This window comes from Mobula hypostoma, chromosome 5, assembly GCF_963921235.1.
Source record: "Mobula hypostoma chromosome 5, sMobHyp1.1, whole genome shotgun sequence".
NCBI lineage: Eukaryota > Metazoa > Chordata > Chondrichthyes > Myliobatiformes > Myliobatidae > Mobula > Mobula hypostoma.
The window spans coordinates 183332289-183354857 of record NC_086101.1 but is presented as its reverse complement, the minus strand read 5'-3'; the positions used below and the strand labels follow the sequence as shown (position 1 = coordinate 183354857).

The 22569-nt window shown below is 42.5% G+C and overlaps 1 protein-coding gene and 1 long non-coding RNA gene across 5 annotated transcripts in view; both read left to right on the top strand.

Annotated features, from left to right (window-relative positions):
• galntl6 (polypeptide N-acetylgalactosaminyltransferase like 6) overlaps positions 1 to 22569 on the top strand; it is a 1306113-nt gene that overhangs the window by 727423 nt on the left and 556121 nt on the right. The gene's annotated exons all lie outside the window — the stretch shown is intronic.
• Positions 1651 to 21646, top strand: LOC134346367 (uncharacterized). The gene is made up of 4 exons (XR_010017920.1): positions 1651 to 1857; positions 16677 to 16830; positions 17847 to 18054; positions 19423 to 21646. It is a non-coding gene; the product is annotated as an uncharacterized LOC134346367 (long non-coding RNA).

Sequence of the window (22569 nt, the reverse complement as noted above, 5' to 3'; positions counted from 1 at the left end):
TTTGGAATATGGGAAGCAATGCACGTAGTCACAATGAGAACTTGCAAACTTTGTATAGACAGCGCTGGAGGTCGGGATTGAACTCAGGATGATCTATTAACCATATGACTGTGTCACGTTAACAGCAGAACCTCTTGCACACTTTCTAATACAGCCTGTTTTTATAAATATACATGTCCTGGAGAACTTTTAGTCCTGTGGAAAGGCTGCTTTATCAGAGGTGTCACCTTTAGATCAATTATTTAGCTGAGCTGCTACATATTAAAAATGCAAACACACCATTTACATAAGAGATCATTTATTTCATTATCACTTGCAATGTAAAAATTTACTGCTCTTTTTCCTGTGAAACAATAGTAACTGTGTTAAAACTGTGAAAGGCCTCAATAAAGTGGTTGTGGAGAAGATGTCTCCTATGGTGGGGGCATCTAAAAAAAGGATACAGCCTCAGAATAGAGGGACATCCTTTTAGGACAGAGATGAGGAGGTATTTCTATACCAGAGGGTGGTGAATCTGTGGAATTCTTTGCCACAGGTGGATGTAGAAACCAGGTTATTGTGTATGTTTAAGGTAGCAGTTGTTCCACTTTCTTTTAATATAGGCTGCCAGTCCGTTATCAACTGAACTATGCACATCTGCTTGTTCATATTTTAGTCCTCAAACTTTTATTAATGTTTGGTATTTACTAATAGACTATATTCCTTTCTTTTTCATTCTCCCTCATTCCCTCCCTCCCTCCTTTCTTTCCTCCCCTCCTTCCTCTCTCTTTGGTTTTCCTTTTCCCTCCCTCATTCCATTTTCTCTTTTCCTTTTCCCCATTCTGTTCTCTTTTCCTTTCCTCCTTCCTCTTTTCTTCACTACTTCCTTCCCTCACTCATTTCTTTCTTCCCTTATCCCCACTTCCTTTGATGCTTTCTTTCTCCCTCTATTTCTCTTTTCCTCTCTCTCTCTAACACAAACACTCAGACGCGTGTGTGCATATATATACACACACACACACACACACACACACACACAATATCATTGCATTGTCTCCATGAGAAAAAGAAGACAAATGTTCTCATTGATAAAATGTATTTTCTGTTTCTTATCAAGGCAACTTCAATCACAGCATAACTGAGTCAATAACAGAGAGGATGATAGCTGCTCAGTTTGACATTTTATCTTCACTTACAAGACATGCCTGTCTGAGTGGGGATTGTCAAGGTACTGCCTAGATGGCATAACAGAGCACAAAATGCACTTCATGTTGGGTCTTATTAAAACTAAATTAAGCTTAGATGAATGCTAAATTTGATTAATTATGAAATCACACATAAGTATAGGAATTGGATGCCTTGGAGCAGAGTTGGGGATTTTGTTTCTCACTTGTGGGACAGAGTATAATTCAATTATAACTTTGTGACGTGAATCTATCAGCTCTACCTCTGCAGAGAAAATTAAATCTGTATTTCTATTTTTCAACAAGCCTGCTATCTCATACAACCCAGTAGAACATGCTGATTATGACTGAGACATAAATGATAAAAGAATCATACAGAGATTAAGTGTCTCCAGGAACCCTTGGACTTTGTTTAGTAATAATGATAGTTATTTCAGCTTGCTACGTGATTATTACACTGCATCAATTTCTGGCCTATTGTTTTTTATCTTGCTGATTGTGTCATTCCGTGTTTGTTCTAATGCTCTGTCGACATGGAACAGTCTCTCTGTGGAATGAATTGAAACTGGATGCATACCTGCACCTAGCTACCAGAGCAGCTGTTAATTCTTCACACAAAGTGTTGTATAAACTCAGCATCTCTGGAAAAGAATAAAGTGTGGATGCCTCAGGCCGAGATGCTTCATCCTTACTGGTAAGGAGGGGTTAAGAAGACAGAATAAGAAGGTAGGGAGAGGGGAAGGCGTACGAGCTACAAGGTGATAGTGGAGAGCAGGGTACCATTGCAACTCAGGGCATCGGAGTCCAGCGTCATCTGTAATGTCTTCCCTGTGGAATCCATTGGTTTTCTCCTCATGTGGTTTCCTCCAACAGTCTAAAGACACACCAGTTAGAAGGTTAATCGATCATTGTAAATTGGCTCAGGATTAGACTGGGGTTAAATCAGGGGCTGATGGCCAACATGGCTTGAAGGGCTGGAGGGGTCTAGTCAGTGCTATATCTTAATACATAAATAGATAGATAGATAGATAGATAGGTGAAGCCAGGTGAGGGGGCTGAAGAAGAAGGAATCTGATAGGAGAGGACAGTGGACCATGGGAGAATGTGAAGGAGGAGGGACACCAGAGGGAAGTGATGGGCAGGGAAGGAGAAGGGAAGGAGTAAGAGGGGAGTGAGGGTGGGGAATAGAGGGACAGGAAGGGGAGAAAATACCAGAAGCTGGAGATGTAGATGTTCATGCCATCAGCTTGGAGGCTAGATAGGTGGAATATGAGGTGTTGAGGCACCTGCAGGAACTCTTGTGCCTAATTTCTGTCCCTCTTTCCCTTTTTCTGACTCCCTGTATTTCTCTTTTCCATGCTGTTGGGTAGAGGCCAGTGTTTTGACTGTAGTGGAACAGCTTGACTAGTAGTGCAGCTAGTCTAGACACGTGGCTTTTGTAGAATCCAACTCTCTTAGCCATTTCTTGAGTTCACATGGAGTGAGCCAAATTGGCTGAAGACTGGCCTCTGTGATACGAGGCTCTCAGGAGAAAGTGTGAATGTAAGCACTACTCAAGCTGTGGTCTCACTCGTTCTCACTGTTCTACAACACTGCCCAATACTCTATCATTTACTCTGCAATTTCTGGTTATTCTTTCCAAAATGTGTCACTTCACACTTGTCTGAGATAAATTCCATCTGTCTTTCCTTTGCTCACTTTCCCAGTTGATCTGAATTCTGTTATAACCTCAGGCAACCTAACACGCAACCAATTTTGCTGTCAACTGCAAACTTAAAAGTCATGCAAACTATAGTTATTACAGTCACTACTAGTATTAATACATTCTCATTCTCTCTCGCACTGTCTTGCTCTCCCAATCTCTCTCTATCTCTGTCTCTCTCTCTCTCTATCTACAAATGTATATATATATATATACTGTATTGTGTGTGTGTGTGTGTGTGTGTGTGTGTGTGTATATACACACACAGTATTATGCAAAAGATATATATAGATAGATGCTTTATTGGTCCCAAAGGAAATTGCAATGTCACAGTAGCATTGCAAGTGCACAGATATACAAATATACAAATATTAAAAGAGAAGTAAAAAAGATTAAAAAGTAAGTTGCCTTAGTCTTTTACTAAAAGTTCTCCTCCATTCAGCCAAGGTGGCAGGCAGAGGGTGAGAAACGTCCAGAATTGCCAGGATTTTCTGTAGGGTCCTTTGTCTACCACAGTCTCCAGTGTGTCCAGTTTGACTCCTATAACAGATTCAGCCTTTCTAATCAGTTTATTGAGCCTGTTGTATCACCCGTGTTGATGTCATTGCCCCAGCACACCACCACATAGAAGATTGTACTGGTGACAACAGACTGATAGAATATGTGAGAGAGAGGCCTGCATGCTCCAAAGGACCTCAGTCTCCTCAGGAAGTAGAGGTGACTCTGGTCCTTCTTGTAAACTGCATCTGTGTTGGTGATCCGCTCAAGTCTGTTATCCAGGTGCACCCCCAGGTACTTATAGGTCCTCACCGCATTCACGTCCTCACTATCAATAGTAACAAGGAGCAGTGCAGGCTTAGTCTTTCTAAAGTCCATCACCATCTCCTTTATCTTACTGATGTTGAGCTGCAGATGATTCAGCTTGCACCATTTGACAAAGTCCTCCACCAGGGCCCTGTATTCATCCTCCCATCTTCCCTTTATACACCTAACTATTGCTGAATCCTCAGAGAATTTCTGTAGATGATGTGACTCAGTGTTGTAGCTAATGTCCAAGGTATACAGGGTAAACAGGAAAGGAGCCAATACAATTCCCTGTGGGGCCCCAGTGCCGCTTATAGCCATGTCTGACACTCTGCTCTGAAGCTGCACAAACGGTGGTCTACTAGTCAGCTAGTCCGTTATCCAGGATACACTGTGAATACCAACCTGCACTGAACAGAGATTTTCCCCCAGCAATGAAGGCTGTATAGTATTGAAAGCACTTGAGAAGTCAAAAAACAGGATCCTCACAGTGCTGCCTTGCTTATCTAAATGGGAGTAGGCTCTGGTCAGCAGGTAGATATAGCTAGTGTGCCTAAGACTTTTGAATAGTATTGTAGTAATTTTATGTATTGCAAGTTAACTTTTAAGAAATTCTGCATGAGAATTCCCCAATCCTTTTGCACCTCTGACCTCTGATTTTTGTATTTTCTCTCCATTTAGAAAATAGTCTGTGCCTTTATTCCTCCTACCAAAGTACATAACCGTACACTTCCCTACACTATATTCTATCTTTCCTATCTCCCACTTTTTTTGTCCATTCTCCCAATCTGTCTAAGTCCCTCTACAGACTTCCTGCTTCCTATACAGTACCTGCCCCTTTGCCTTTCTTTGTATCATGTACAAACTTGGTCTCAAAGCTATCAATTCTGTCATCCAAATCATTCACATATAACATGAAAAGCAGTGGTCCCAATACTATCTTATGCAGAACAGCAATAGTCCTTGGCCACCAACCAGAATAGGCCTCTGTATTTCCCACTCTTTGCCTCCTGCCAGTCATCCAATCTTCTCTCCATGTTAGTTTCTTGCCTGTGATACCATGAGTTCTCATTGTGTTAAACCTTGTAAAGGGCCTTCTGAAAATTCAAATAAACAACATGCACTCATTCTCCTTTGTCTATCCTGCCTGTTATTTCCTCAAAGAATTCCAACAGATTTGTCAGGCAAGATTTCAAGGAAACCATGCTAACTTTGACCAATTTTATCATGTCTTCAAGTACCCTGAAACCACATCCTTGATAATAGACTCCAACCACTGAAGGCAGACCAATTAGCTTATAATTTCCTTTTTTCTGCCTCCCACCCTTCTTAAAGAGTGGAGTGACATTAGCAATTTTAAGCCATCTTTAACCTTTACAGAATCTAGTGCTTCTTGAAAGATCATTAGTAATGTTTCCACAATTTCTTTAGTTACCTCTTTCAGAACCCCAGGGCATAGTCCATCTGGTCTGTGATGTACCTACGTGCAGACCTTTCATCTTCCCAAGCACCTTCTCCTTAGTAAGAGCAACAACACTCAATTTTGACTCCTGACACTCTCAAATTTCTGGCATACTGCTAGTGCCTTGCATCTTGAAAACATGCAAAATACTTAAACATCATTTCTTTGTCCCCTATTACTACTTCTCCAGCATCATTTTCCAGTGGACCAATATCTATTCTCACCTCTCTTTTACTTTTTATATATTTGATAAAACCTTTGGTATTATCTTTTATATTATTGGTAGCTTATCTTCATATTTCTTCTTTTCTCACCTTATGCCTTTTTAGTTGCCTTCCACTGGTTTTTAAGAGCTTCCCAGTCCTCTAGTTTCCCACTAATATTTGCTCTGTGTATGCCCTCTCTTTTGCTTTTATGCAGTCTTTGATTTCCCTTGTCAGCCTCAGTTGCCTCAACCTCCATTTAGAAGACTTCTTCATCTTTGGGATGTACCTATCCTGCGCTTTCCAAGTTTCCCCAAGAATCTCCAGGCATTGCTGTTCTGTGCTCAACCCTGCTAGTGTCTCCTTACAGTCAACTTTGGCCAGCTCTTCTCTCATGCCTCTGTAATTCCCTTTACTCCACTGTAATACTGATATGCAGCATCTGACTTTATAAAGAGAAAGAGAAAAAAGAATAAATAAATAATGAATTAAATAAGCAAACAAGCAAGCCAGCAAACAATAAATATTGAGAACATGAGTTGAAGATCTTTGAAAATGAGTCCACAGGTTGTGGGAACAGCTCAGAGATGGGGCAAGTGAAGTTGAGTGAAGTTATCCACCTTGGTTCAAGAACCTGATGGTTGAGGAGTATTGACTGTTACTGAGCCTGGTGGCGTGAGTCACAAGAGACTGCAGACACTGGGAGCTAGAGTAACAAAGAAAATTCTGGAGGAATTCAGTGGGTCGCGCAGTGACCCACTACATTATGTACTGGGTGGGCACAGGAGTACATTCAGCCAGAGACTCATTCTACCGAGATGCAGCATAGGAAGTCATTCCTGCCTGTGGCCATCAAACCTTACAACTCCTCCCTTGGAGGGTTAGACATCCTGAGCCAATAGGCTGGTCCTGGACTTATTTCATAATTTACTGGCATAACTTACATATTACTATTTAACTGTTTATGGTCCTATTACTATTTATTATTTATGGAGCAACTGTAACAAAAACCAATTTCCCCCGGGATTAATAAAGTATGACTATGACTATGAGCATCCATGGAGGGAAATGAACATTTAGCATTTTCAGTCAGGACTCTTAATCTGGACTGAAGACCGCCATCACCCAGGTCATGCTCACTTGTCACTGCTACCATTGGGTAGGAGGTACAGGAGTCTCACGTCCCACAGCACCAGGTTCAGGAACAGTTATTACCCTTCAACCATGAGGCTCATGAACCTATGAAGATAACTTCTTTTACCTCAACAGTGAACTGAATTCACAAGCTATGGATTCACATTGAAGGACTCTGCAACTCATGTAATAAATAAACTTATTTATTATTATTTTAATTCTTCTATTTGAACTGTTTGCCTTCTTTGCACATTGATTGTTTGTCAGTCTGTGTTTGTGTGTAATATTTATTCTACAGTGAATGCCTGCAAGAAAATGAATCTCAGGGTAGTATATGGGGACATATACGTACTTACTTTGATAATAAATTTACATTGACCTTTGAACTTTAAGTACTTCCAAAGAGTTGGAACAAGGTACAGTGAACCAAGTAACAAAATTCTTGGGCATCTGATACCATGATTCTATGATGTGGTGCCTAAAAATGGCTCCAGCACAGTCCTGCCAATATAAATCAGGGTATGAAGAGAGAGAGTTGAATAAGAGGATTAGTCGTGACTTGGAGCTGTGGTTACGTGGCTAGTGCTACCCCAGACAGGAGAAGAACAGTACGAATGTGCGAAAGCTGTGGTTTTTCATTGAGTCTGTTATGATTGCTGTGGATTTATTGAGTATGCCTGCAAAAAGTGAACCTCAGGGTTGCATATAGTGACACTTATGTACTTTGATAATGAATTTACTGTGAACTTTGAACAACCTTGGTACTTATCTATTGAGATACACTGGGGATAGGCCCTTCCAACCTTTCAAACCGCGCCACCTTGGATTTAATCCAAGCCTGATCATGGGACAATTTACAATGACCAATTAACCTACCAACTGACACGTCTTTGGACTGTGGGAGGAAACTGGAAACTGAAAACTTGGGCAGACTGTACAATCCTTACAGGCAGTGGCGGGAATTGAACCTGCGTCATCTGTACTGTAAAGCGTTGTGCTAACCACTGTCCTACTGTGCCATCCTGTACTGTTGGGGTGTAGAATTCTTGAAGTTTAATTTTCCTATGTTTGCTTGTATTTTTATATATTATGGGTAATTGTTCAGTGAATTTTCCATAGAAACATAGAAAACCAACAGCACAGTACAGGCCCTTTGGCCCACAATGCTGTGCCAAACATGTACTTACTTTGAAATTGCCTAAGGTTATTGATAGCCCTCTATTTTTCTAAGCTCCATGTACCTATCCAGGAGTCTCTAAAAAGACCCTATCGTATCCACCTCCACTATCGTCGCCGGCGGCCCATTCCCAACACTCACCACACTCTGTGTAAAACAAACTTACCCCTGACGTCTCCTCTGTACCTACTTCCAAGCACCTTAAAACTGTGCCTCGCGTGTTACCCATTTCAGCCCTGGGAAAAAGCCTCTGACTATCCACACGATCAATGCCTCTCATCATCTTATACACCTCTATCAGGTCACCTCTCATCCTCTGTTGTGCCAAGGAGAAAAGGCCGAGTTCACTCAACCTATTCTCATAAGGCATGCTCCCCAATCCAGGCAACATCCTTGTAAATCTCCTCTGCACCCTTTCTATACTTTCCATTCCTTCCTGTAATGAGGTGACCAGAACTGAGCACAGTACTCCAAGTGGGGCCTGACCAGGGTCCTGTATAGCTGTAAAATTACCTCTCGGTTCTTAAACTTAATCCCATGGTTGAAGAAGACCAATTCACCATATGCCTCTTTAAGCACAGAGTCAACCTGCGCAGCAGCTTTGAATGTCCAATGGGCTTGGACCCCAAGATCCCTCTGATCCTCCACACTGCCAAGAGTCTTACCACTAATACTATATTCTGCCATCATATTTGACCTACCAAAATGAACCACCTCACACATACCTGGGTTGAACTCCATCTGCCACTTCTCAGCCCAGTTTTGCAGCCTATCGATGTCCCGCTGTAACCTTTAACAGCCCTCCACACTATCCACAACATCCCCCAACCTTTGTGTCATCAGCAAATTTACTAACCTATCCCTCCACTTTCTCATCCAGTCATTTATAAAAATCACAAAGAGAAGGGGTCGCAGAACAGATCCCTGAGGCACACCACTGGTCACCGATCTCCATGCAGAATATGACCCATCTACAACCACTCTTTACCTTCTGTGAGCAAATCAATTCTGGATCCACAAAGCAAGGTCACCTTGGATCTCATGCCTCCTTATTTCCTCAACAAGCCTTGCACGGGGTACCTTATCAAATGCCTTGCTGAAATCCATATACACTACATCTACTGCTCTACCTTCATCAGTGTGTTTAGTGTTACGTACCCCGTAACTGGGTTGCCAAACCAGCAGAAATGGATCACTCAGTTGGAGTCTGGAGTACTAGAACTAAGAAAGTTTTATTAAAGAAACAAGCAACACAGTAATCGAAAGGATAATAAATGCAACAATTCAACAATGATAACCACACATGTGCACAGAATTAAGATAACAGCATCAATCAAGCTCTACCGTTGTCTAGGGGTAAATGACCAATTTCAAAATGACTCAAAGTTCAGTTCGCAGTAATCGTTGCCATGGCAATGGACAAGGTGGGGGAAGAGAGACAGAGAGAACAACTCATCATTCAGCACAGCTTCACTCACAGACCAGCGAGATTGCTCACGAGCAACTTTTGGGCGGGTCCTTGGTGATGTCACCTGAGGTCACCGACTGTGACCCCTCCTCCAGATGCGGTCGATCCTCTGCAGTGAACCCGGCACCCAGGCAAGGGCGGACACACACCGGGTTCCCGCTGATCGTACCTTTCCACCCTGTGCGTTGTCCGGTACTTCTCACCACTCGTGAGAGGCGCACCGCTTCCAGGGTCTCGTTACCTCGGGTGGCGTGTGTGTCTGTCTTAGCGAACCTGTCCCTTTTTATCCCCCTGCTGGGGTATCGCCTGTCCATCACTTCAAACAGTTCAGGGTTCAAAGGGGGGAGCCACTCCAGACAGCTCTTCCTCCCACATCCCTTCATTACACATCTCCAGACGCTGCTCCATTGTTCCTTATCTCTCCTTCCCCTGAGGGCAGGTGGCAGACCAACTGCTGATGCCACTGATGCTAGCCCAGGCCAGCAAACATCTTAATTTTATGTGTATTCTCGTAACATTAGTCACATCCTCAAAAATTTCAATCAGGCTCATAAGGCATGACCTGCCTTTGACAAAATCATGCTGACTATTCCTAATCATATGTCTCTCCAAATTCCCAGTAATTAAAATACAATTTCTTCTGTATTTTTCTAGAAACTTCTTATTTTTCAGTAGCAGATGTTCTGCCTTTTAGGCAGCAGTGAGGATTGAATGTCTATCTTTCATTGCTGGCACTATAAAGTGATGCGCTAACCACTACACTACCATGCTGCCAACTTGTAACAAAATATGTCTTGAACTGTACTGCTGCCACAGAACAACAAATTTCGTAACGTGTTGGTGGTAATAAAGCTGATTCTGATAAGTTTTCCGTGCTCAATCCTCACTCCCAAGCTCACAAATCTGAAACACAAGCTGCACACATCGAGGCACAGCTGATGGGATAAGAATGGAATATTATGGATGATAAGTTTTTGTTATTAAAGATCAGGAAAAGGGTGTTGTTGAACTTCAGACCTGCCAGCGCAATGGAGTTAGTGAAACCGTTTATCCTAAAACATATCATCACGCAATCAGATTCAGGCGTGACGGCAAATGTCTCATCAAATACTGATAGAATACTTGACAGCATAAATGCTTTTGAAAGGCATTTTTCTCCTAAGTGAGCTATGAATTTTACGCCTTTCAAATCATCCCATCTCAACAAAAAAGATGGCACTTTCAACGAAATTGCATTTGGAATTTCTATAGAAGGCATCGAGCAAGAGATTAAACAGTAGCTGATAATACCACGATAACCAGTTCCGTGGTTCAATGATATCATTCTAGTGATTTTTTTTTCAAGGCAGTTAAAGCACAAAGCATTGTCAAATGAAGTACCTATTAGCTTGGGACATGCGTCATTGGGAGATTCGAGTGGCCGTTTTATGATTAAAGAGGAACGACTGTGAGCTCAGCGATTGACTCAACAACATTCATGTAGGCGTAATGTGCCACTGGGTGAGTCAAGTGACATCAACAGCACTCCTCACAGAGTTATTGTGGTGTCCAGCAGAAATTACGCCATTCTGACTGTTGTCTCTGTACTGGTGCTTTGACAGCGATGCAGGTGGATGCTTTCCTGGTGTCGTGGATTCTTGGTTACCTGACTGGCAGACCACAGTACGTGTGCTTGCAACACTGGGTGTCAGACAGAGTGATCAGCAACACTGGGGCTCCACAGTGGACTGTCTCGTCTCCTTTTCTCTTCACCATTTACACCTCGGACTTCAACTGCTGCACAGAGTCTTGTCATCTTCAGAAGTTTTCTGATGACTCTGCCATAGTTGGATGCATCAGCAAGGGAGATGAGGCTGAGTACAGGGCTACGGTAGGAAACTTTGTCACATGGTGTGAGCAGAATTATCTGCAGCTTAATGTGAAAAGACTAAGGAGCTGGTGGTCGACCTGAGGAGAGCTAAGGTACCGGTGACCCCTGTTTCCATCCAGGGGGTCAGTGTGGACATGGTGGAGGATTACAAATACCTGGGGATACGAATTGACAATAAGCTGGACTGGTCAAAGAACACTGAGGCTGTCTACAAGAAGGGTCAGAGCCGTCTCTATTTCCTGAGGAGACTGAGGTCCTTTAACATCTGCCGGATGATGCTGAGGATGTTCTACGAGTCTGTGGTGGCCAGTGCTATCATGTTTGCTGTTGTGTGCTGAGGCAGCAGGCTGAGGGTAGCAGACACCAACAGAATCAACAAACTCATTCGTAAGGCCAGTGATGTTGTGGGGATGGAACTGGACTCTCTGACGGTGGTGTCTGAAAAGAGGATGCTGTCCAAGTTGCATGCCATCTTGGTCAATGTCTCCCATCCACTACATAATGTACTGGTTGGACACAGGAGTACATTCAGCGAGAGACTCATTCCACCGAGATGCAACACAGAGCATCATAGGAAGTCATTCCTGCCTGTGGCCATCAAACTTTACAACTCCTCCCTTGGAGGGTCAGACACCCTGAGCAAATAGGCTGGTCCTGGACTTATTTCCTGGCATAATTTACATATTTCTATTTAACTACTTATGGTTTTATTATTATCTAATTATTTATGGTGCGACTGTAACGAAAACCGATTTCCCCCGGGATCAGTAAAGTATGACTATGACTATTACATGCTTGAGACCTTCAGCTTCAACAATACCTAGCGATCCCCATTAAAATTGTTCACACGCCCCACCTTCACCACCATTTGATTGGAGCGGTAGCGTACTACACAGAAGCAGGTCGTTTAGATCCAACTAAGTTACCCACTAAGCCAGCCCATGTTTGTCCTCCTGTTATAGAAAAGACATAATTAAATTGGAAAGAACGTGGGAAAGATTTACAAAGGTGCCACCAGGACTCTAGGGACTGCATTACAGAGAATCTAAACCTCTCTAAACACCTCCTGTATGTCTGCTGCATCCACTGTCTCTGGCAGCACATTCCACATAAGCACAACCTGTGAGGAAGTTGCCCTTCAGGTTCCTATTGAAATCTTTCACATCTCACCTTAAAACCAGGCCCTCTTGTTTTTATTTTCCCTTTCCTTTCAGAGATGCGAACAGCACATCACAGGAATCAGTATCTTCTCAATGGGCTTTGTCCTATACCTCTTGCTGCCTCAGTAAAGCAGCCAGCATAATCAAAGACCTCGCCCATCCTAGACATTCCCTCTTCATCCCTTCCCATCGGGCACGTCCCACCAGGCCTCAAGGTCAACTTTGATCCCAATGTTATCAGATTCTTGAATGGACCTCCTCTGGAATAAGATGGACGCTTGGCCTCACAATCTACCTCATTATGATCTTGCACTTTATTGTTTACCTGTACTGCTCTCTCTTGATAGTTTTTACCCTTTATTCTGCATTGTTGTTGTTTTACCTTGTTCGAGCTCAATACACTGTGTAAAAATGTGATCTGTGTAACAGTATGCAAGACAAGCTTTTCACTGCTACTTGGTACAATAATAAACCAGTATCGATTTTCCCATCATGATTTTAAATACCTCTGTAAGGTCACCTTCAGTCTTCTGTACTTTACTAATTAAAGGGCCGAGCCTGCCCAACATCTCTGTGTAATTTAGTCCTAAGAATCCTGCCACATCTTGTAAAGCTTTTTCATGGTGTTTCCAGTTAAATTATGTCTTTGCTATAAGATGGAGACCAAAACAGTACACAACACTCCAAGTTATAAATAATACTCTGGATGGGAAGAAATTCCTCTTCAAAAGTCCGAAGTTCAAATCAAACTTATTATCAAATTACAGATATGTTCCCGTCATTGCCTGTAAGGAGTTTGTATGTTCTTCCTGTGTCCGTGTGGGTTTCCTCTGGGTGCTCTGGTTTCCTCACACGGTCCAAAGACGTACCTGTTGGTAGGTTAGTTGGTCGTTGTGAATTGCCCCATGATTAGGCCAGGATTAAATCGGGGGGTTACTTGGCAGTGTGATTAAATTGGGGGGGGGGGTTACTTGGCAGTATGATTGAAAGGGCTGGGAGGGCCTTTTCTGCACTGTAAGTCAATAAATATATATCCCTGCATGCATTTTCTTCTGGGCATTCACAGTAAGTACAAGAAATACAATACAATTGATAACAGACTGCCCTTAATAGGACAGACTACAACGAATGTGCAAGAAATAACAAATTTGCAAATACAAAATGAGAAAAAAATATGATGTGGTGAGCATTTGATTCAAAATGGCAGACAAGGAAGCTCGTTAAATTCAACAACCATTTTAATTGCGATAAACATGAAAGCAGACCGGGCACTATGACCCAAATAGAGAACCCACTCAGTCACCTACAGATGGGGGAAGTGATTATTACAACCCCAGTTACAGTCAGGGTGACCCACAAACACACTGTACGAGGGGTGATTGATAAGTTCGTGGCCTAAGGTAGAAGGAGTCAATTTTAGAAAACCTAGCACATTTATTTTTCAACATAGTCCCCTCCTACATTTACACACTTAGTCCAGCGGTCGTGGAGCATACGGATCTTGGACCTCCAGAAATTGTCCACAGCATGGGTGATTGATAAGTTCATGGCCTAAGGTAGAAGGAGATGAGTTATACAGCTCTCGTTACAGGCACATGCATTTCAACCCTTTGAGTGATTATGCAGAAAGTTTGAAATTAATATCTCATCGCCTTCTACTTTAGGCCACGAACTCATCAATCACCCCTGATGAGTTATTAACCTCAAACTTTCTACATAATCACTCAGAGTTGAACTGCATGTGCATGTAACAAGAGTTGTATAACTCATCGCCTTCTACCTTAGGCCACAAACTTATCAATCCCCCTTCTGTGGGTGCTTCCTGGAGGTCCAAGATCCGTATGCTCCATGACCGCTGGACGAAGTGTGTAAATGTAGGAGGGGACTATGCTGAAAAATAAATGTGCTAGGTTTTCTAAAATTGATTCTTTCTACCTTAGGCCACAAACTTATCAATCACCCCTCATATAACCCAAGCTAAAATGTAACAATAAATTGGTTCCCACCATAATCCCACAAAAGTATTTTCACAAAAAAACAATAAATAGCATTGGTCATTAAGAATGCTGGTGCAGGCTGTCAACAATGCCCCCCCCCACCTCAGAGCACCACAATAATAATATTAAATAAATAAGCAACAAGTATCAAGAAAATGAGTTGTAAAGTCCTTGAAAGTGTGTCAATAGGTTGTGGGAACAGTGAACCATTCAGTGATGAGGCGAGTAAAAGTGAGTGAAGTTATACCCTCTGGTTCAAATGCCAGGTGTTTGGAGGGTAATAACTGTTCCTGAACCTGGTGCTGTGAGTCCTGAGGCCCCTGTATCTTCTTTCTGATGACAGCAGCGAGAAGGAAGCATGACCTCAATCAATTTCCCTGGGGATCAATAAAGTATGACTATGACTATGACCTGGAAGATGGAGGTCCTTGATGATGTATGATTTTTCCTGCGACACCATTATGTGTAGAAGTGTTCATCTGCAGCAAATGCAATGTTGGCATTTGTTTCAAGGGAAATAGAATATAAAAGCTGAGCCTTTGTAAGACACTCGTCAGGCCGCACTTGGAGTATTGTCAACACTCTTGGGCCCCATATTTCAGAAAGGATGTGTTGCCATTGGAGAGAGTCCAGAGGAGGTTCACGAGGATGATTCCAGGAATGAAGAGGTTAATGTTTGAGGAGTGCTTGGCAGCTTCAGGCCTGCACTCACTGGAATGTGGAAGAATGAGGGGGAGGGGGGAGATCTCATTGAAACCTACCAAATACTGAAAGGACCAGATAGGGTGGATGTGATGGGGATGTTTCCTCTGGTGGGGCTATCCAGAACTAGAGGGCACAGCCTCAAAATTGAGGGTCGACTCTTTAGAACAGAGGTAAGAAGGGATTTTTTTAGCCAGAGAGCAGTGAATCTGTGGAATGCTCTGCCACAGACTGCAGTGGAGGCCAAGTCCATGGGCATATTTAAGGCAGAGGTTGATCGGTCAAGGCATCAAATGATACGGCGAGAAGGCAGGTGTGTGAGGTTGAGTGAACTCTGAGATCAGCCATGATGGAACGGTGGAGCAGACTCGATGGGCTGAATGGCCTAATTCTGCTCCTTTGTCTTATGGTCTTATGGTCTAATTGTGGGATGGACTCAGCTGTATCCATTACTTTTGGCAGATTTTTCCATTTAAGGACATGGGTGTTTCCATGCCAGGCCGCAATGCTACCAGTCAATATACTCTCCACCACACGTCTGTAGAAGTCTGTCAAGTTTTAGATGACATGCCGACTCTTCACAAATTTATCAGAAAGTAGAGGCTTTGCTGTTTATTTTCTCTATAATGGCACTTGCATCCTGGATTCAGGATAAATCCTCCGAAATGATAACAGAGGAATTTAAAGTTGCTGACCCTCTCCACCCCGATCCCCGGATGAGGACTGGCTCATGGACCTCTGGTTTCCTATTCCGGAAGTGAATAATCAGCTCCTTGGTCTTGCTGACGTTGATGAAGAAGTTATTGTTGTGGCACCACTCAGCCAGATTTTTCATTCTCTCTCCCACATTTTGATTCATCACCATCTTTGATTTGGCCAATGGGAGTGGTATCACCAGCAATCATAAATATGGCATTGGAGCAATGCTTAGCTACACAGCAGTTATAAGTGTAAAGTGAGTAGAGCAAGGAGCTAAGCACACAGCCCTGTGGTACACCTGCGATGATGGGGATTGCAGAGGAGATGTTGTTGCCAATCTGAACTGACTGGGATCTGCAAGTGAGGAAATCCAGGATCCAGTTGTACAAGGAGATATTGAGGCCATGGTCTTGAAGGCCTAGGTTTGGAGGGGATGTTAGTATCAAATATCAAGCTGTAGACAATGAAGAGCATTCTGATGTATGCTCCTTCATTGTCCAGATATTCCAGTACTGAGTGAAGAACCAATGAAATGGCATCTGCTGCTCAGGTAGGCAAGATGGAATGGGTCCATGTCATTTCTCACATTTCATCATAGTGGATGCAAGTGCCTCAGGATAATAGACATTGATGCAGGTTACCTCATTCTTCTTGGGTATCAGTATAATTGAAGCCTGCTTGAAGCAGATAGGGACTTCAGAGTGCTGAAATGAGAAGTTAAAGATATCAGTAAACACTGCAGGCAATTGATCAGCACGGGTCTTTAGTACTCAGCCAAACACCTTGTCTGGGCTGGATGTTTTCTGCAGGATGCTCTCACATCAGCCTGAGAGACTAAAATCACGGGGTCATCAGAGGCTGTGAGAATTCATGAAGGTTCCTCCGAGCTTTGATGGTCACAGGGAGCATAGAAAGCATTGAGCTCATCAGAGAAGTGTTAACGGTAAAGCCCTACCACAGTTGTTGAGCATCCTTCAGTGATTCAAGTTTGGTCTGAAATTGCTGCTCAGGTTTCCCTCTCAGTCTAGAGACAAATTACTTCAGGTTATTTTCATTTAATAATTCACAGGTTGAGTACAATGTTCGGAAAACCAGTATTAGTTTCCTAATGTTGATTAAGTCCTGGACTCTTCAGCAGGCTTTGACATTTTCCGTGTTACTGGAGATACAAGAAATTGCAGAAGCTGGAATCTTGAGCAGCAAGCAATATACGGGAGGAAACCAACAGGTCAGGCATCATCTGTGGAAGAAAATGAACAGTCAAAGTTCAAAGTACATTTATTATCAAAGTAAGTATACATTATACAATGTTGACATTCTCCTCCTAACAGGCAGACACGAAAGAAAGAAACACTAAAGAATCCATTTAAAAAAAAGACCTTCAAACACCCAATGTGCAGGGAGAAAAAAAAACAAATTATGCAAACAATAAAAGGAAGCAAATATCATTCTGAACTGAAGTCCACAAAAAGAGTCAGTCCACAGACCCTTAGTTCAGTGCAGAGCCGAGTAAACATTGTGGAGCAACGAGCTCAACTGGCCCGACCCTCACCTTAGGCCCTGACACCCTGACCTCTTCAATCTGGCCCAGTGCCTAAATTGTCATTCAAACGTCGGGTTCAATCGCCTTGAAAGGCTCTGGGGCCTGGACCTCGCCACTTCGATTCAGTAGCTGACCTTCCAAATTCAGCCCCGCACTTACATTGATCGAATCTCGGGTCTTCCTCGCTCTCGGCGTTTCAGGTCCAGATCCTTCATCTTTACTGAAAGATGGTGGGAGGATACCCAATATCAAAAGGTGAAGGGACGGGTTGGGGTAAGAGCGAGCAAGTGACATGTGATGTCACTGGGTCTGGAGTCATATATGAATCAGACCAAGAAGTCCTCTGTTGACAGCAGTGAATTAGAGCAATAGAGCAATGCAGCACGAATAGAGGCCCTCTGGCTCAACCAGTCCATTCAAACCATGGTGTACACCCAGCCACCTCAAACCTCCAACATTTAGCCAATGTCCTACCAAGCCTTGCCCCTCCAAGTACCCGTCCAAGTGCTTCTTCAATGTTACTATTGTAGCTGCTTCAACCACTTCCCCTGGCAGCCTTTTCCATGTATGTGTATCATCACCCTCTGTGTGAAAAAGTTGCCCCTCTGGTCCCTTTTCAATCGTTAAACCCTCTCCCAAAATCTCTTCCTCCTGGCTTTGGTGTTGCCTAACCTGGAGAAAAGATTACCATCCATCTTGTTGATGCCTTTTCAAAATTTTAAACAATTTTCTAAGATTTGCCTTCATTTTCTTATGCTCAAGGAATAAGGCCTAACCTGGCCAACTGGCCAAGAAATTAAGCAAGGGTGAGGAAATGGAACATTCCAGATTATTCTTTGGAGCAAGAACAAAAAATGTTGGAAAAATTCAGTCAGCATTTACAGAGAGAGAACGCCGCAGTTAACAGCTCAGATTGGTTCCGTCACCCCGAATTTTTATCTTAGTTTTTACACACATACTGCCTGACCTGGTGAGTGTTTTCAGTATATTCTACTTTCATTCCAGTTTACTGCGTTGGTAGCATTTTGCTTTTCACTTGCTCTGTGTGAGTTTTGACACAGCTTCAGTGGGCCAAATTGATAATTCCAGTAATGCTATGTGCTTCTGTGATTCATGAGCACAGCAACGTAGAATATTGGAAGTACCTCATATTCTGTCTGAGTACTCTATAGCCTGATGGCACAAAGATTGAATTCTCCAATTTCAGATAAATTGCCTCCTTTCAGTCCCTTTAATCTCTATCTTATTCACCCAATTTCCCCAAACACCAACTCTCCCCATCACCCCATCTGTCTCCACTTCTTCCTCCCCACTCACTCCACTTGTTCATCACCCACAAATACCTCCCCTACTGTTTCCATCTGCCCATCACCCACACACTCCTCCCACTGGGTCCCCTCCCTTTATTGTTCCCATCTGCACACCACAATTCCCTTATTTGATTCCATGTTCCATCTCTTTCCTGATCAGATTTTCACCACCTGCATTCCTTTCACCTTGCAGCCTCTTCCACTATTCCCAGCATTCTTGCCCCCATCTGCCTAATGCCCTTTCTCAGCTGGTTCCACCTAGCACTTGCCAGCTCTTGTTTCCACCTCTTCCCCCTCCCCTCTTTATACTACCCTCTTTCTTTCAGCCCAGATGAAGAGTCTCGACCCAAAATGTTGACTGTCCATGTTCCTTCACAGGCACTACCTGCCCGGTTGTGTCTCTCATCTTTTTGTTTGTTGAGCAAGGTGCTTACTCTTGCCTACAACATTAGTCATGGCCATTGCTTATACAAGGAATATCAGAGGTGTGATAAGGTTTGATATAAATGGGAATCTTATACCCAGTGGCAAATTGGCTCCTGAGTGTATGTTCATGGCCTTCTGCTGCTGTAACCCATCCGTTTCAAGGATCAACGTGGTGTGCATTGAGGGATGCTTTTTTGCTCACCACTGTTATAACACATGGTTATTTGGGTTAGTGTTGCCTTCCTGTCAGCTTAAACCAGTCCAGCCATTGTGGTAAACCACATATATATGTTGTAACTGGGTTACCTGTCTGGACACGCCCCTCTGCTGACTGCTCCCGTGGCTCCTCCCACAGACCCCTGAATAAAGGCATTTATGCCACTGCTCCTCCCCCCAGCCCAGGGCAGATACTCAGCATGGTCGAGGTCACATTTTACTGCTAATAAAAGCCTTTCAGTATTTACTCTACTTCCAGTCTTTTGGAGTAATTGATAGTGCATCAGCCATTCTCCATTCTCTCATTAACAAGGCATTTTAATGCACAGATCTGCCACTCACTGGATGCTTTTTATGGTTTTCACACCATTCTCTCTAAATTACAGGGACAATTTCAAGGGAAAATCCCAGGAGATCATTAGTTTCTGAGATACTCAAACCACCCCATCAGGCACTAACAATCGTTCCACGTTCCAGGTCACTCAGATCACAGTTCTTCCCCATTCTGATGTTTGTATCTGAACAACAACTGAACTGTTTGATCGTGAATGCATGCCTTTATGCATTGAGTTGCTGCCACATGATTGGCTGATTCAATATTTGAATTTATGAGCAAGTGTACCTAATAAAGTGGCCACTGAGTGTATGTCCACAAGTAAATCTTATCTCTAGCTTGGGACTGGTCAATGTGTGAGTGAGTAGACCAGTGGTGGTTTTATATTTTTATATTCATTCCCCTACTTCCTTTCCTTGCTGAATCAAAAAATAAATGGCAATGTTGGCCTCTTTACTGTATTCACGATGAGGACTGAATAATCATTAAATGTAACAATATGCTCTTAGCAATAACTTTAGGTATCTTTATCTATCAGAAGTTGTCTGATGAAAAGAGATTCTGAAACCTGCCACAGTTAAGCAGCTTCCAATGCCAGCAAATCTTTTCTTAGATGAGGAGCCCAAAACTGTTCACAATACTCAAGGTGAAGTCTCTCCAGTGCCTTATAAAGCCTTAGCATCACATCCCTGCTCTTGAATTCCAGACCTCTTGAAATGAATGCTAACATTGCGTTTGTCTTCCTCTCCACCGACTCATCCTGCAAGTTAGCCTTTAGGGTGATCCGAACAGGGATTCCCAAGTCCCCTTGCGTCTCAGGATTTTGGATTTTCTGCCTGTTTAGAAAGTAGCCTGCACATATATGTCTTCTACCAAAGTGCATGACCATGCAGTTTCCATGTATTTAATTTGCCACTTTCTTGCCCATTCTCCTAATCTGTCTAAGTCCTTCTGCAGCCTTCCTGTTTCCTCAACACTACCTGCCCCTCAAACAATCTTCATATCATGTGAAACCTCAGCAAACAAAATCATTTATGACATCATCTAAATCATTGATATACAGTATAAAAAGGAGTGGTCCCAATACCAACCTCTGCGGAACACCACTAGTTACTGGCAGCCAAACAAAACAGGAATCTTTTACTCCACTTGCTGCCTCCTACCAATCAGCCAATGCTCTAACAATGTCAGTAGCTTTCATGTAATACCACAGACTCTTAACTTGGTAAGCAACCTTATCTGAGGCACCTTGTCAATGGTCTTCTGAAAATTCAAATATACCACATCCACTGCATCCCTTTCATCTATCCTAATTGTAATTTTCTCAAAGAATTCCAACAGGCCCATCAAGCAAGATTTTCCCTGAAGGAAACTATACCCATGCTGACTTTGTCCTATCTTGTCCTGTGTCACCAAGTACTGCATAACCTCATCCTTAACAATTGACTCCAACATCTTCCTAAGCACTGAGGTCAGGCTAACTGGTCTATAATTTTCTTTCTGCTGCCTCCATCCTTTCTTAAAAAGTGGAGTGACGTTTGCAATTTTCCAGTCCTCTGGAACCATGCAAGAGTCCAATGTTTCTTGAAAGATCATTTCTAATGCCTCCACAATCTCCACCTCTACCTCCTTCAGAACCCTAGGGTGCAGTTCATCTCGTCCAGATGACTTATGTACCTTTAGGTCTTTTAGCTTTTCAAGCACCTTCTCCCTTGTAATAGTGATTGTACTTACTTCTCTTCCCTCATACCCTTCAACACCCGGCACACTGCAAGTGTCTTCCATAGTGAAGACTGGTGCAAAATATTAGTTTAGTTCTTCTGCCATCTCCTTGTCCCCACTATTATTTCTCTGGCCTCATTTTCTAGTGGTCCCATATCCACTATCATCTCTTTTATTTTTAAGTCCTTGAAAAAGTTCTTTTCCATTTGCTAGCTTGCTTTAATATTTCATCTTTTCCCTTCTAAAGATTCTTTTAGTTGCTTTCGGTATGTTTTTAAAAGCTTCTCAATCCTCTATATTCCAACTATTTTTTGCTTTGTTGTATGCCCTCTTTTGCTTTTACTTCCCTTGTCAGCCATGGTTGTACTATTTTGCCATTTGAGTATTTCTTCGTTTTTGGAATACATTTACCTGTAGATTTTATCTTCACCTTCATAAGTTATTGTGTGTTATATTTGTAATGTGTACTACTGTGCTTTACATCTGGTTTGAAGAAACATCGTCTCATTTATATATACATTACATACATGTATGTAGTTAAATGACAATAAATTTTATTTGACACGACACTTGTGACATATTGTAATGATTGAACATGTTCCCATTAGCTGAAGATGCAAGGACACTAGTTTAAAAGATTGGATGAAAGATACAAGATCAGCATATGTAAAAATCTTTTCAAACAGACAGTAGTTATGATGTGAAGTTCTGGAAATGGAATAAATCAATACTTGCAAATAGGAATCAAAGTAATAATTGTGAGAGGGTGATTTACAGGGATAAAATGATGAACATGAATGAAGGATTTCTGTACCCTTCATGGACTTAGAGGGCAAATTGTCTCTTTTTGTGCTTTATGAGTACTATGAATTTTATTACTTTGCATGAGAAACCTGCTATGAACAAATTGGCAGCTGCCCATCAATTCATGGTGTCTACACTCAAAACTATACTACAAAACTGATGTGAGATATTGAAAGGTGCAACTATTTCTACACTCAGTGGCCATTTTGGTAGGTACCTCCTATACCCAAGTGAATACTCATGGTCTTCTGCTGCTGTACCCCATCCACTTCAAAGTTCAATGTGTTGAGCATTCAGAGATGCTCCTCTGCACACCACCATTGTAAAGTATGGTTATTTGAATTAACATCAGATTCCTGTCAGCTTGAACCACTGTGGCCATTCACCTTTGACCTCTCTCATTAACAAGGCGTTTTTGCCCACTCACTGGATGTTTTTGTTTTGTTTTTCACACACCATTCTCTGTAAACTCTAGAGACTGTTGTTCATTAAAATTCCCGATCAGCAGTTTGTTAGCTACTCAAACCACCCTGTCCGGCTCCAACAATTATTCTACAATCAAAGTCATGTAAACCACAATTTTTTCCCATTCTGATGTTTTGTCCGAAGAAAACCTGAACCTCATAACCATGTCTGCATGTTTTTATATCATTGAGTTGCTGCCATATGTTTG